Genomic DNA, 13,064 nt, shown 5'->3' with positions numbered 1-13,064 from the left:
TGGGCTACTCTTTTACCAACGAATAGTGGAACTGACCGTCACATTATAACGCCCCCACCGCTGAAAGGGCGAGCATGTTTGGTGCGACGGAGATTCGAACCCGCGACCCTCAGATTACGAGTCTAACGCTTTAACCCAACGGGCCATGCCGAACCTTAGTGTTTGCTAAAGGCAAATATAATTCTTAACAGATTGTTTTCAGATTCCTAGTAATAAATATCACCCCAAAGGAAACCTTTTTAACAGATCTACCAATCCGAAACCAAAGTCCATAGGCAGGTTGATTAACAAGGCATTAAAAGTGAGATACTTAATAATATTAACTGGTTTTTATTAACATTTCTGGCGTGTGCGATAGTTCTAAACAAAACCTGCTAAATGTGCTACATCATGCGATAATTTGTTAATTACCAGTGTCATGAGTTGACCACAACTGTTTAGATAAAAGAATTAAAAAAATTAACAGTAATAAGTTTCGTAGCTGAATAAAGTTTTTTTGAAATTCTTACATTGAATTGAAATATGGAAACGAATAATTAAAACGGTGGTTCACCGATTTTATTATTTCAAATCTACAAACGTACAGGAAAATAACCGATATCAGTCACTGAAAGAATAAAACTTCCTAGATTTATTAAGATACATACAACGCTTTTGAAAAAACAAAATAAAAATCATACGATTATTTTACACGAATGAAATGACGAAAATACTTTAATATATTCATCATAAAACACTTTATAATTTAAGGCTTCCAAAAAACTTGTAAAACTGGATTTCGTATTTCAGGGTAAAAGGTTTTTGTTTTGTTTTTATGTCAAGATCGAGAAGTTAGAATATTCGTTGTTTCAGATAGACAACGCCATTCGACTGATTTAAACCGGGTTTTCCCACATCTGTGCGAAATAGCAGAAACAGTAGTTAAATTACAGCCAAAAATACGTTTATAATTATAAAAGTTTTGTTTATCCTGGTGGAGAACATAGGAATTAAAAATATTGTATTTTATTTACGTCCCGTGGAAGTTCATATAAAGGTCTAACAGGTTTGGTAAAGACTTAACGTCACAAAGTTGGACACACTAAATGTATAACTTATTTATTTAATATCACTCGATGAATCATCGGTACGTTTGAAGGCTTAAAACGATAAAAACTAGGGTTAGATTCCTCTAGGTGTGCAAAGCTCAGATAACCCATGATGTCGTCTTGCACAAAATCCATAACACGTTACATAAGTAAAATTAACTCGACTCACACTCTCAGGATTACTTTTTGAAGGTCAGTGGGCGAGGGGTAGATTGAAGAGACGGTTCAGGTAATTTTGGAGGATTATTATCTTTTGGAGGTTTCGTAGGTTTAGAGCCCGAATCTGGTAGTGGTTTCCTGTCTTTCCTGTTAATTGGAGCTACTGTCCTGGTTGGGTCGACTTTCATGTCAAATGGTTGTTTGGAAGACATGTTTTCTATCGACACACCTTGTTCTATAAATCAAATAAATTTAGTAGTTTAAGGTGTGTTTTTTCAATGTACATTTGTAAATAATCTTCAGAAGTAATATTTTATAGTAACTGCGTAAATGTAAGTTGTTAGGATGTTTTATTTTTAGACATATTCATAGATGGCGTCACGTTATTTTTATATTAACTCGGCATCGTATATTTAATTAGCTTGACATATTTAAAATAAAAAGTATGAACTAAATCAGAACATAAAAAGGCTTTGAGTTTGATGAATAAACTGTTGTGAAACCAAAGATTGTTAGACTTCTATAATAAAACTTATTCATAGCAATTTTGAATATTGAATAGTCTTAGAATATTTATAGGACAGTTTTCTGTATTTGATTTTTTTTAAGGAAACAAAAATATGTTTATCGTCATTGAAAAACAGTTCCGTGTTGTATAAGAAAGCAAATATTAAATTATTTGTAGTAAACTGTACAATGTGCAAGTTACGAGAGGCAAGGAACTTAGTAATTAAGTCAACGTATTATTGTGTAAAAATAGAACGGTAAATTTGTGATCAATTATTGTTGTATTGTATGTTTGAATAAAACATGTTGAGTATGGATGTATAGATAATGTTTTTCTTATATCTCAGTCAGAAAGTTGCTATATAACGCTAAAAACTGCGGAAGATAAATATTTAAAAGTTGTTTTTTTTTCTTTTGTGTGGATGTAAAGAAGTTTTTGAGTTTCAAATACCCGCTTGGCACAATGTTATGTTTGAGGGTTTATACTGCCACAAACCTGGCACAATGTTATGTTTGAGGGTTTATACTGCCACAAACCTGGCACAATGTTATGTTTGAGGGTTTATACTGCCGCAAACCTGGCACAATGTTATGTTTGAGGGTTTATACTGCCACAAACCTGGCACAATGTTATGTTTGAGGGTTTATACTGCCACAAACCTGGCAAAATACAAATGTCCCTCCCTGTAGTTTTGGGCTCAATAACAAACAAGAATGTATTTTTAAACAATCAAATTCCTTGCCACTAACCATCGTAATATAGTATTCTAAGATTCACCGATTTGTATTTAAGGTTGAAGGCACAAGCAATAGGAGGTATATATCACGGAGTTAAAACAAACAAACAAACAAAAAGAGACCGAATACAAACAAAGTAACTATTGATTAGAAATTTATAAAATAAAACATTAAGTGAAACTACAAATGAACAAAACGCTGGACTGCCCGTCTAAGTTGATGGAATTAAACCAAACCATTATATTGTTGACTAACGTTGAGTTGTTGAGGTCTAACATATTAAGACACTAATAAGTGAAGATAGCATAGCTGAATGTGCACCATCTGTTCAAATTAAGTTAATAAAATGCCTATACACTACATTTATAATAGTATTAATGTATTTAAAGTGTTGGTCTGCATGCCATACTGTATCATGTTGAATTCCTGTAATTGTTACTTCTCTCTCTCAATAGATGGCAGTTTCGACTAGCAGTTTGTTTTTGAATTTCGCACAAAGCTACCCGAGGGTTATCTGTGCTAGCCGTCCCTAATTTAGCAGTGTAATACTAGAGGGAAGGCAGCTAGTCATCACCACCCACCGCCAACTCTTGGGCTACTCTTTTACCAACGAATAGTGGGATTGACCGTCACATTATAACGCCCCCACGGCTGAAAGGGCGAGCATGTTTGGCGCGACGGGGATGCGAACCCGCGACCCTCAGATTACGAATTGCACGCCTTAACACGCTTAGCCATGCCGGGCCTTCGACCAGCAATTGGCGATAGTTTAAAAAAATCATAATAAGATGTTTACATTTGATAAATATAGTAACGTAACATGAAATAAAAATTATAGGTTTAACTATATTATGCACTTTTAACAAGAAGATTTATATAAGATGAATACCAGCCCGTTATCTCTCGTTTTGAGACAACCGCGAGTGGATCAGTGGTGAGAGTCTGTACCAGCTAAGCGTATCCTGTCGTATAGCTAACTGTGCTTAGAAATTAAGCTTTGGAAATACTGAAATAAATACATTTTGTATACTTGGAGCATAAAATACTAATACTTTAAAAAAATTGTACACTTGGAGCATAAAATACTAATACTTTAAAAAAATTGCAAATATATTAACTTTTAAAAGTAGAGTACAAATACTTCTTTTTTAATTTGTTCACGTTAGAGAAATGTCAAGACCTGACGGTTGTTGGTTCGAATCCCCGTCGCACTAAACATTCTTACTCTTTCAGCCGCGGGGGCGTTATAATGTGACTATCAATTCCACCATTCGTTGGTAAAAGAGTGGCCCAAGAGTCGGTAGTGGGTGGTGATAACTAGCTGCCTTCCTTCTAGTCTTACACTGCTAAATTGGGGACAGCTAGCGCAGATAGCCCTCCTGTAGCTTTGCGTGAAATTCAAGACAAACGAAAAGGTTAAAAGAAGATAAAAAAACTGGGGATTAAAACCCTGCTATGTGTTTCGGTTTAATCTATAATTTTCCTCAGTAGTTACTGTGTATTGGGAATAATTATGACAGCTAATTAAATACGTTTACGGTAGTAGCACGTGATATTTCTGTAATACAATTGTATTGGTAGCTATTATAAAACTGAGTTTTTTCACCTATGATACCCTGACTCCTGAGAAATGTTTTGTGATTTGTTATTGGGTTTATTTATAACTCTGCTATTTTTGTTCAACCTGGATTGTGATTTTATGTAAGAATAGTATGTGCTAATGTGGTACGTTATGCGTTTTCTTATAGCAAAGCTACATCGGGCTATCTACTGAGCCCATCGAGGGAAATCGAACCCTTGATTTTAGCGTTGTAAATCCGTAGACACACCGCTGTATTAGCGGGGAGCATTATGTGCTAAATCTGAGAAGTCGCTGTGATAGGATTTCATTTTTATGTCCTTTAATGCATCTATGTATTGTTCAATGCGTTTCATTAAATATTTCACAGAGAATTATATATACATTATTAATTCAGTTTTGAGATTGGATGGAATTTATTAGATGGACTAAAATATGGCTTTAAGTGATTAAAATATTAATTATTTTTTGAGATTGAATGGGATTTATTAGATGGACTAAAATATGGCTTTAAGTGATTATAATATTAATTCTTTTAAGTGTTTGTTTAATGTCAGATTATTCATTAATATAGTTCTAGTAGATTTTAAAATGCAATATCTTATATATTTTTCATCATTGAAGACGTTTGTGACACACTAATGTTCTTTGGCACAATCAAATTAATTTAGACAAATATTATGAGGTCTTTCCATTAGCATTATAAAAACCATATCTTTTTGTGAAGCAGAATGGTAGTGATTAAAATCAAGGTATCTGTCAGCTGTTTGAGACTTTCAATAAACAGAAGTAGTCGAAGTTCCTTTTTCTTGTTGTTAGAATAAAAGAAACAGCTTGTGCTGGTGAAGCCCACCACTGATGTCTCTCGTCCTTTGAGTCTCTGTCACGAGTGGTTCCCGATGTTTAACCTCAAGGAGAATTGATAGGATGCGTGCAGTTGGCCTTAATTTCTCAATATCCTGAACTGATGGCTGCGAAAAGATGGTTTCTAGAGAACTTTCCAACAAAGGCAAAAGTCTTAAGTAAAGAGAATGTTTAATCCTGTTTAACTGTTTCCTGCCTCAGTTTGAAGCATTTCTCTACTCAGGTCACACGCCAATTTACAGGTAAGGAATACAATGTTAGATCTGCTAAATCCTGGAACTGAGTTATACAGAAAGAGATAAGACACAGGTTTACATAAAGTATAAGTGTTTACTGACAAGTTTATAGTTTAAAATACAAACAACAGTGCATTACAACGCAGTAAGTGGCTATGCAGTTCACAGCAAAGTAAATACACTTGTGTTTGTGTGTAAATAAAGGTTGCAGGACTAGAAAAATTTCTGACGAGTTTTAACAGTCAAGTGACTTTTTGTTACTACGGGCCTTCCTTCTCTTAACATAGAATATAAAGAGAAATACTGACCGAAGATGTCCCCAGTTTAAAATTTGAAACCTTAAACCTTTAACCTCTGTTAAATCCCGTTTTCTATTTTCACTATAATAATTTCTACTTTAAACATAAACCATTTTTTGACCAACATATTCAAGGTTCGCTCAAAATGACGCAAACAACTTACACCGGCGAACACCTAAGTAGTGCATCGCACATAATAAAAGGCAAATTATCTTAAGTGGCGCGAGAGAAGTTGAAATATACACTAATTTGTTAACAGAAATCAAAAGTGTAAAAGTTATGGAAACTACAACAATACTGTTTAAGTCTTATGTCAAAAACTCTTGTTATTATAAGCAAATATTATGTGGAATATTTTAAAATTTTTGTAATCTTATGGAAAGTTCAACTACATCCTATGTCCAAATCTTCTAAGTTATTAATTTGAAAAATCTATGTAAATCTTGTCCTCCCAAGGTACAGTGATGTCTTAAAATATTTCAATAGTTTCTCAAGTTTCTGAAAAAGAAAACAGTGATTAACAGCTGTGAGATCAGTTTGCCAACAGGCAATTGGGTGAGCTCACTTCGCAAGTGTTATCTGATTCGTCGAGAATAATAACTCAGGTTACTAATTAAAGACAATATTGTTATCCTTCTTGCTATTACAACCCCTTCCCGCTAGTACAGCGATAAGTTCACGGACTTATAACGCTACAATCAGCAGTTCGATCCCTGTTCGTGGGCGCAGCAGATAGCCCGATGTGACTTTACTATATGAAACCACACACACAGTTCTTAATATTGTTTGTTTTTTAAATACAAATAAAAATGTTTAGATTCAATTAATTTTATTATGCTAAACATACAAACATACAATAAAATGGCTTATATAAGTTTTTCAAAGAACAACAACTTTTAGATTTATTAAGATATATACATTGAGTGAGATAAAAAAACACGTAGATATTACAAAGATGAGAAAAATGAAGAAGTTAAATGGAGTACAAAACGTATATTTCTTCATCGAATACTTTTAGTAAATACAAAATAAACAGTGTAAAATTCGATACAAAAATATATATAAAAACTACGTTTAATGTTTTGCAATGGGAACTTTCTTATGCTGAATTCGAGCACTTAGAGGAAGTAGTCTAGTTGTTGTCTCATCTACACGAGGTTTCTCTGCTGGATTCTTTCCGATTTAAACTATTTGTTCCATGCCTATGTGAGTTAATACAAATTAAATCTCAGTATTATATTTTTTTTTACCCTGGCAAAAATCATGTAAACTTATAACGAGGCTAAAAACTGATACGAAATAATGTGAGAATTAATAAAAATTAAGTTTCAATAATATAAGTTTTCTTTTATCCTGGTGGAGAACACCGTAATTAGAATGATATATTTTATAAACGTCACACCAAAACTCGTATATAGTCTTATTTTTGGTTCTGGTGTAACGGGACGACGATTTATGTTATATTAATTGTTGTATTATGTAACTCATGCTACATTAAAAAAAATATATATATATATACTTACATTATTTTAACTTATTTATTCAGAGCTGGTGGGCGAGGGGTAGATTGAGGAGCTGGTTTGGATGATTTGGGAGAACTATTTATTTTTGGAGTTTGTTTAGAGTTAGAACTCTGTAAAGGTATCCTGTTGTTTCTATTAACAGGAGCTGCACGCTTGCTTGAAGAGTTTTCAAGGATCTTAAATAATTGATTAGATGACATGGTTTCTATCAGCACACCGTATTCTACACAAAAATGATAAAATATTGAAAATAATATTAATTTAAGGTTTTTACGCACACTGATAATATCAAATGAATGGTCTAATAACTCCGTAAATGTTACTTGTCAGTCTATTATATTTCTAAATATATCCATAGAGGGCGTCAAGGGTATTACTTAATCTGTCTGGAACATACATAATGTCATAAATTTTTATTTCTCGAAAAGTGCATCAAAAGCTTTTAATTAAATAGCTACATTTCGCTAAAATAACCAAATAATTATTAAACTTCTATCTCAAAATATTAGTAGTTTTTTATGATAATTACGAACAATCATAAAATATTGAGAGGACAGCAAGTTTCGTTTATTTTTATTTTGAGAAACAGAACATTCTTAATTTAAAAAGTTTTATGCCGAATACTAAATCAGATGTTACATTGCATGTAGTTAACAATATGAAGTTTACAAAACAAGCGTTGGAAAACTTGCCAGTTTCTATTGTATGTACGAATTATTTTGATATGTTGGTCAATCTAGTACTTTGAACACTGTATTTTTTTATCATTGTTTCCACTATGTTTCGGAACCTTTCGAGAACATACTAATCACTCAGGGTTTTTGGCAAAGAGCCAAACTACATAGTTGACATCAGCTACAACAGACTGATATGAATTTCGCGCAAAGCTACACGAGGGTTATCTGCGCTAGTCAGCCCTAAGACTAGAGGGAAGGCAGCCAGTCATCACCACCCATTGCCACCCTTAGGGCTATTCTTTTACCAACGAATAGTAGGATTGACTGTAACATCATAATGCCCTCACAGCTGAAAGAGCGAGCATGTTTGGTGTGACGGGGATTAGAACCAACGGGTTACTAATCGAGTGCCTTAACCACCTGGCCCGTAGCGAAGTGTTTTTAAAGTTTTTTTGTTTTGTTTTCACGATATAAACAAACTTTTGAAGTCCAAATAACCAGTTTCTTTCCGGTTACTATAACAGTATACTATCTTTAGGACTTACTTTTAAGATTATAAGTACAACCAATAGGAACGACGCTTCGGATACATGCCATGGAGTTTAAATTGAGCTTGAGAAAAGAGTTACTGAGTACATCGTTAAATATAGTAATAACATAAATGGGAAACATCTAAAAATAACAAACAAACAAATTATTAGCGCCCCCAATAACAACGCTGCGAAAGGCAGGTTTCCTGAATCCGCTTGTGCGTGAACGCTCTGAAAGCGCGTATATTTGAAGCAAAAACACAAAACAACAACAATAAAAAAAACACACCAAAATATAAATAGTTTACCTTATTAACGTAAGAGGGTGAGAAGTGTGATATTATTGAAACACGACATTAATCTATACCCTAAATAACAAAGTCAGTAAACTTACTCTAAATTGTAGATGAATTCCAAGATGTGAATCACACAAGACAACTGTCGTTGCAAGAAACGAGGCGAAACCTTGTAAACTAATACAGGCTAGCGGTATAATAAATATAGTTGCCCACAGTGGAAGTAGTGGTTGAAACAGGATATCCGGACGGTACGTCCAATCCCAGCCACGATTTATGTCCTTGTTTATAGAAGAAACGATTATTATAATTCACATTGTGTTGTTATGATACGTCCTATCTGGACTTCAGTCGTGACGCAGTCATAGTGTGACTCATACTTTTTTATGACATTTCCTACACAGAACAGAAATTCTAGTAGTATTATGAAATTCTGATACAATAGTATTATCAATGAACCACTTTTGTTCAAATTTAATAATTTCTGAAGTCAGAAGCTGGCACGAGATATATTTCATGATGTTTTCATACTGTTGCAAATTTATTTTATGATAAACGTATGTACATTCTTGGACGAATATTTTCTGTTATAATAGTGATCGATATGGTTAGTTGAGAACTAACGTACTGTAATATAAATAAATGAACGTGTCATAGGAAAATGTGCGCAATAATGTAAATTGTAAGTGATTTGGTTGTTTTAGGGCAACCAAAAACACAGTTAAAACACCAGCACAGGTATCGAACCATGGTTTCTAGCGATGTCAGTCCGCAGACATATCGCTGCGCTACTGGGGAGACTTGAAGTAATGAGTTAGTATGTGTTACAAGATGTTTATTAATACCAAGCTTTTCAAAGGGTTATCTCCACTGGATAATCGAACCCCCGATTTTAGTGTTTTAAGTTGAGGGTGTCTAATTTACTAGCAACATATAATATTTTATAACACAAATGACCACAAATCTTACCACAAGGCCAAGCTTTAGTGCCAATTTAATCTGATTAAATTAGTTTTTACACCAAATAATGTTAAATTTATTACTTAACAGTACACGAACCTTTTATTAATTTTCAATGTTTCGGTTTCGTCTTGTTTCAGAATTTTGCTAAAATTGTTCTTGTGTGATTGAACAGTGAGAAAACTATCTATAACTTTTATAGTGAGGTATGAGAAATCAGAAATCCTAGAGTTCAAAGTACGAGCACCTTCTGCACATTTTGGTGTGCAGTTAATTGCCAACTGTTAGGCTAAACTTAAAAATTCTTCCATATTCTATACGTTTGTTATAACAATTTCTAGAACAAAAAAGGAATAGCGGATATTGAATTCGGTTTTGTTACACAGGTAAATTCCGGGATGACTCGTGAAGAAACATCCTCTTTCCACATATACCTTATTGCATTTGTCACAAAAAGTCTTTTAACAAACTCTCTTTTTGGAGCTAGATCATAAAAAAACGATACAAGGAAGTGATATAGGTTTAACACGAGTCCTTTTGGATTTTAATAAGTGGAAAATATCAGGAAAACAAAACAAAAACCAAAAATATTTGGAAAATAACGAGCCAATACTATTTTTAAAATTCAAATGTTGCTTTTTGTATAGGGCGCCGTGGCTTAGTTGGTTAAAGCACCTGTCTAGTAAACAGGAGATCGTGAGTTCGATTCTCGCCGGTGCCTGTAAACGGTTTAACAAAAAAACTTCATTTATAAAAGATATTTTTCGAAGAACGACAAGAAATCTGTTTTTCGACCCGGCATGGCCAAACGTGTTGAGGCGTGCGTCTCGTAATCTGCGGGTTCGCATCCCCGTCGCGTCAAACATGCTCGCTTTTTCAGCCGTGGGGGCATTATAATGTGACGGTTAATCCCACTATTCGTTGGTAAAATAGTAGCCCAAGAGTCGGCGGTGGGTGGTGATGACTAGCTGCCTTCCCTCTAGTCTTACACTGCTAAATTAGGGACGGCTAGCACAGATAGCCCTCGAGTAGCTTTGTGCGAAATTCCAAAAACATACATCCCTCTCGTGCTGTACGTTTCTGCCTTATTTTTAATAAATGTTTTTTGAACCGAGAGAAGGTTTGTTTTTAATTTAATCACTTAAGTTTTTACTATTATAGTTTTATGTTAGTTTTCTTTTCGTTCATTTATCTGTTGTTCTTTTTTCAGTTCTAGTTTTACTATGTAAATAATACGTTTTTAATTAACAATACTACTTTCTCGGCGTGGTATGGCCAGCTGGTTAGGGCCCTCGACAAGTAATCTGAGGGCCGCTGGTTTGAATTCCCGTTACAACAAATATGCTCGTCCTTTCGGCTGTGAGGACGTTATAATGTTACGTTCTATCTAACTATTCGTTGGCAAAAGAGTAGCCCAAGAGTTGACGATGATGACTAGCTGCTTTCTCTCTTGTTTTACACTGCTAAATTAGGAGGACTAGCGCAGATAGCCCTCGTATAGCTCTGTGTGAAATTCAATAACTAAACAAACAGTTATTACTGCAGGTAACTACTTTCTTATACATTTTATTTTTGAGACACACACACTTCAAGTATGAAAAAACTTTGAAATGTGGGACAATTCCCATGATTATCTAACTTATTAAGATTTTTTTGGGGTGGTTAACTGTGCCAATGATGCTGCGGAGTTACAGGAAAATTTAGATCATATGATGCATTGGGCCAATACATGGCAGATGTTGGTTAACTGTCCAGTACATGGCAGATGATGGTTAACTGTCCAACACATAGCAGATGATGGTTAACTGTCCAAAATGTAAGGTTCTGCATGTAGGTTTTCACAAGTCAAATTATTATTACAGTTTAAATGTGAATACATGAAATACTGACTGAATAAAATGATCTTGATACATATATATGTGTATCACTTCTAAGGACTTATTCAGAGTACTGTTTACAAGAAGAACATTTAATTCTTGGAGAATGTTCACAGTAATTGAGATGATACCTTGGATGATGGATTGTCCTATGAGGAGAGAAATAAAATCTGTGAACATGTTTTTCCTAGAGAGGATCAGGGTTAGAGGGGATCTGATTGAGGTGTTTAAGGTTATTGATAATATAGATCAATCAAACTTTTTGTGTTTAGCAGTGAAAACAATAGGACAAGGGACCATAAGTTCAACTTTTGGTAGCGTAGGAGTCGTTTGCAATCTAGGCAGTATTACCTTTCAAATAGGGTGGTTGGCTTTTGGAATGAGGTGCCTTCAAGGGTGGTGGAGGCACAAAATTTAAATAAGTTCAAGAAAAGATTGGATGAACGTATGAATAGCAAAGGATGGTTATAGTTGGGAGCTGGAAAAGACATCCTTCATAGGCTAATAAACTATTTGTTTGTCTCTTTAACTTTCGTGAATTATGAATTTTAGCAAAAGGAAAACTTTTGTTCTGAGAACCGAAAACTTCAAGACTGATTGTTATTAATAATTTTTCCTTAAATTAAAGTTTTATCTTTTAAAATTGTAGAAATATACATATATATATGTGTGTGTGCTTTATTATAGAGCCATTTTTTTACTCTAGTTTTACACCAACATTTATATTTGTTGAAAAACATCGAGTTTACAGTTTGTTTTGCAACAAGACACAATGAACTATTTATGGGTCAATCGCAAGGAATCGAATCTCGCATTTTAGTGTTGTAAGTTCGTAAACTTGCGGCTATCCCGTCAGGAGATGGTCGATCTGTTTGCGTAACCTTATCATTATATAATTAAGATGGAACTTGAGTCATTGTAATTCATTCAATTACAGATTAATTCGGTGTCACCGTAACCTAGAGATGTATACATAAATATTTGATTTATCCGCTGAAGAAAATAAATAATGGTAAACATGTCTTGTTTTGTAATTAGTAATAAATTAGTTGTGATTATAATTTTGGAGATTTTTTATTCGCGTTTTTAATACATAGATTACATAATAAACATAGTATCTAGTGGACAGTTTCTTTCTAGGGAATGGTTTGTTTTGTTTTGAATTTCGCGCAAAGCTACACGAGGGTTAACTGCGGCAGCCGTTTCTAATTTTGCAGTGTGAGACTAGAGGGAAGGCAGCCAGTTATTACCGCCCACTGCCAACTCTTGGGCTACTCTTTTACCAACGAACAGTGGGATTAACTGTCACATTATAACGCCCCCACGGCTGAACGGGCGAGTATGTTTGGTGTGACGAGGATTCGAACCAGCGACCCTCAGATTATGAGTCGCATGCCTTAACTACCTGGCCATGCCTAGGGAATGGGTTGACTCTGTGTTAAAGCTGTACTTCTATCTTTATAGGGTTCTTTTTTGCCCTGTGGTGAAGCTCTGCTTTTGAAGTTGGCCAGTTTACCAGTCATGATTAATCCTTACCACAGCTAGATGCTATATCTTTGTAACCTATTAACTCTTGTTATGTATGTATTCGAAATATTTACTTTAAAGCAAAAGAAAAAAAACAAGTGAAGATTATTTTATTCGTGAATTTCTTTGGATGAAACTGTGTTTCACCTTTTATCAAATTATAATTTGTATAAATGATAAATATATAAAGAAAAGTTGTAAGAA

General features: G+C 34.2%; 2 long non-coding RNA genes and 1 other non-coding gene across 4 annotated transcripts; 2 read left to right on the top strand and 1 right to left on the bottom strand.

The window, feature by feature from the left end:
- Nucleotides 1-533: 533 nt before the first annotated feature.
- Nucleotides 534-8,726, bottom strand: LOC143240165 (uncharacterized). 2 transcript variants are annotated; one of them, XR_013021608.1, is made up of 4 exons: nucleotides 8,595-8,726; nucleotides 6,994-7,216; nucleotides 2,415-6,672; nucleotides 534-2,291 (listed from the first exon to the last, which is right to left on the bottom strand). It is a non-coding gene; the product is annotated as an uncharacterized LOC143240165 (long non-coding RNA). The 2 variants fall into 2 exon arrangements; XR_013021609.1 differs by having other exon boundaries at nucleotides 2,236-2,250.
- Nucleotides 5,045-12,958, top strand: LOC143240166 (uncharacterized). The gene is made up of 2 exons (XR_013021610.1): nucleotides 5,045-5,177; nucleotides 12,798-12,958. It is a non-coding gene; the product is annotated as an uncharacterized LOC143240166 (long non-coding RNA).
- TRNAT-AGU (transfer RNA threonine (anticodon AGU)) lies at nucleotides 10,104-10,177 on the top strand. Its single transcript has one exon. It is a non-coding gene; the product is annotated as a tRNA-Thr (tRNA).
- Nucleotides 12,959-13,064: the final 106 nt, after the last annotated feature.

The sequence above is a fragment of the Tachypleus tridentatus genome, chromosome 13 (genome assembly GCF_004210375.1).
Source record: "Tachypleus tridentatus isolate NWPU-2018 chromosome 13, ASM421037v1, whole genome shotgun sequence".
Classification (NCBI taxonomy): domain Eukaryota; kingdom Metazoa; phylum Arthropoda; class Merostomata; order Xiphosura; family Limulidae; genus Tachypleus; species Tachypleus tridentatus.
Note: the sequence above shows the minus strand (reverse complement) of the source record. Positions and strands in the feature narration are given on the sequence as shown.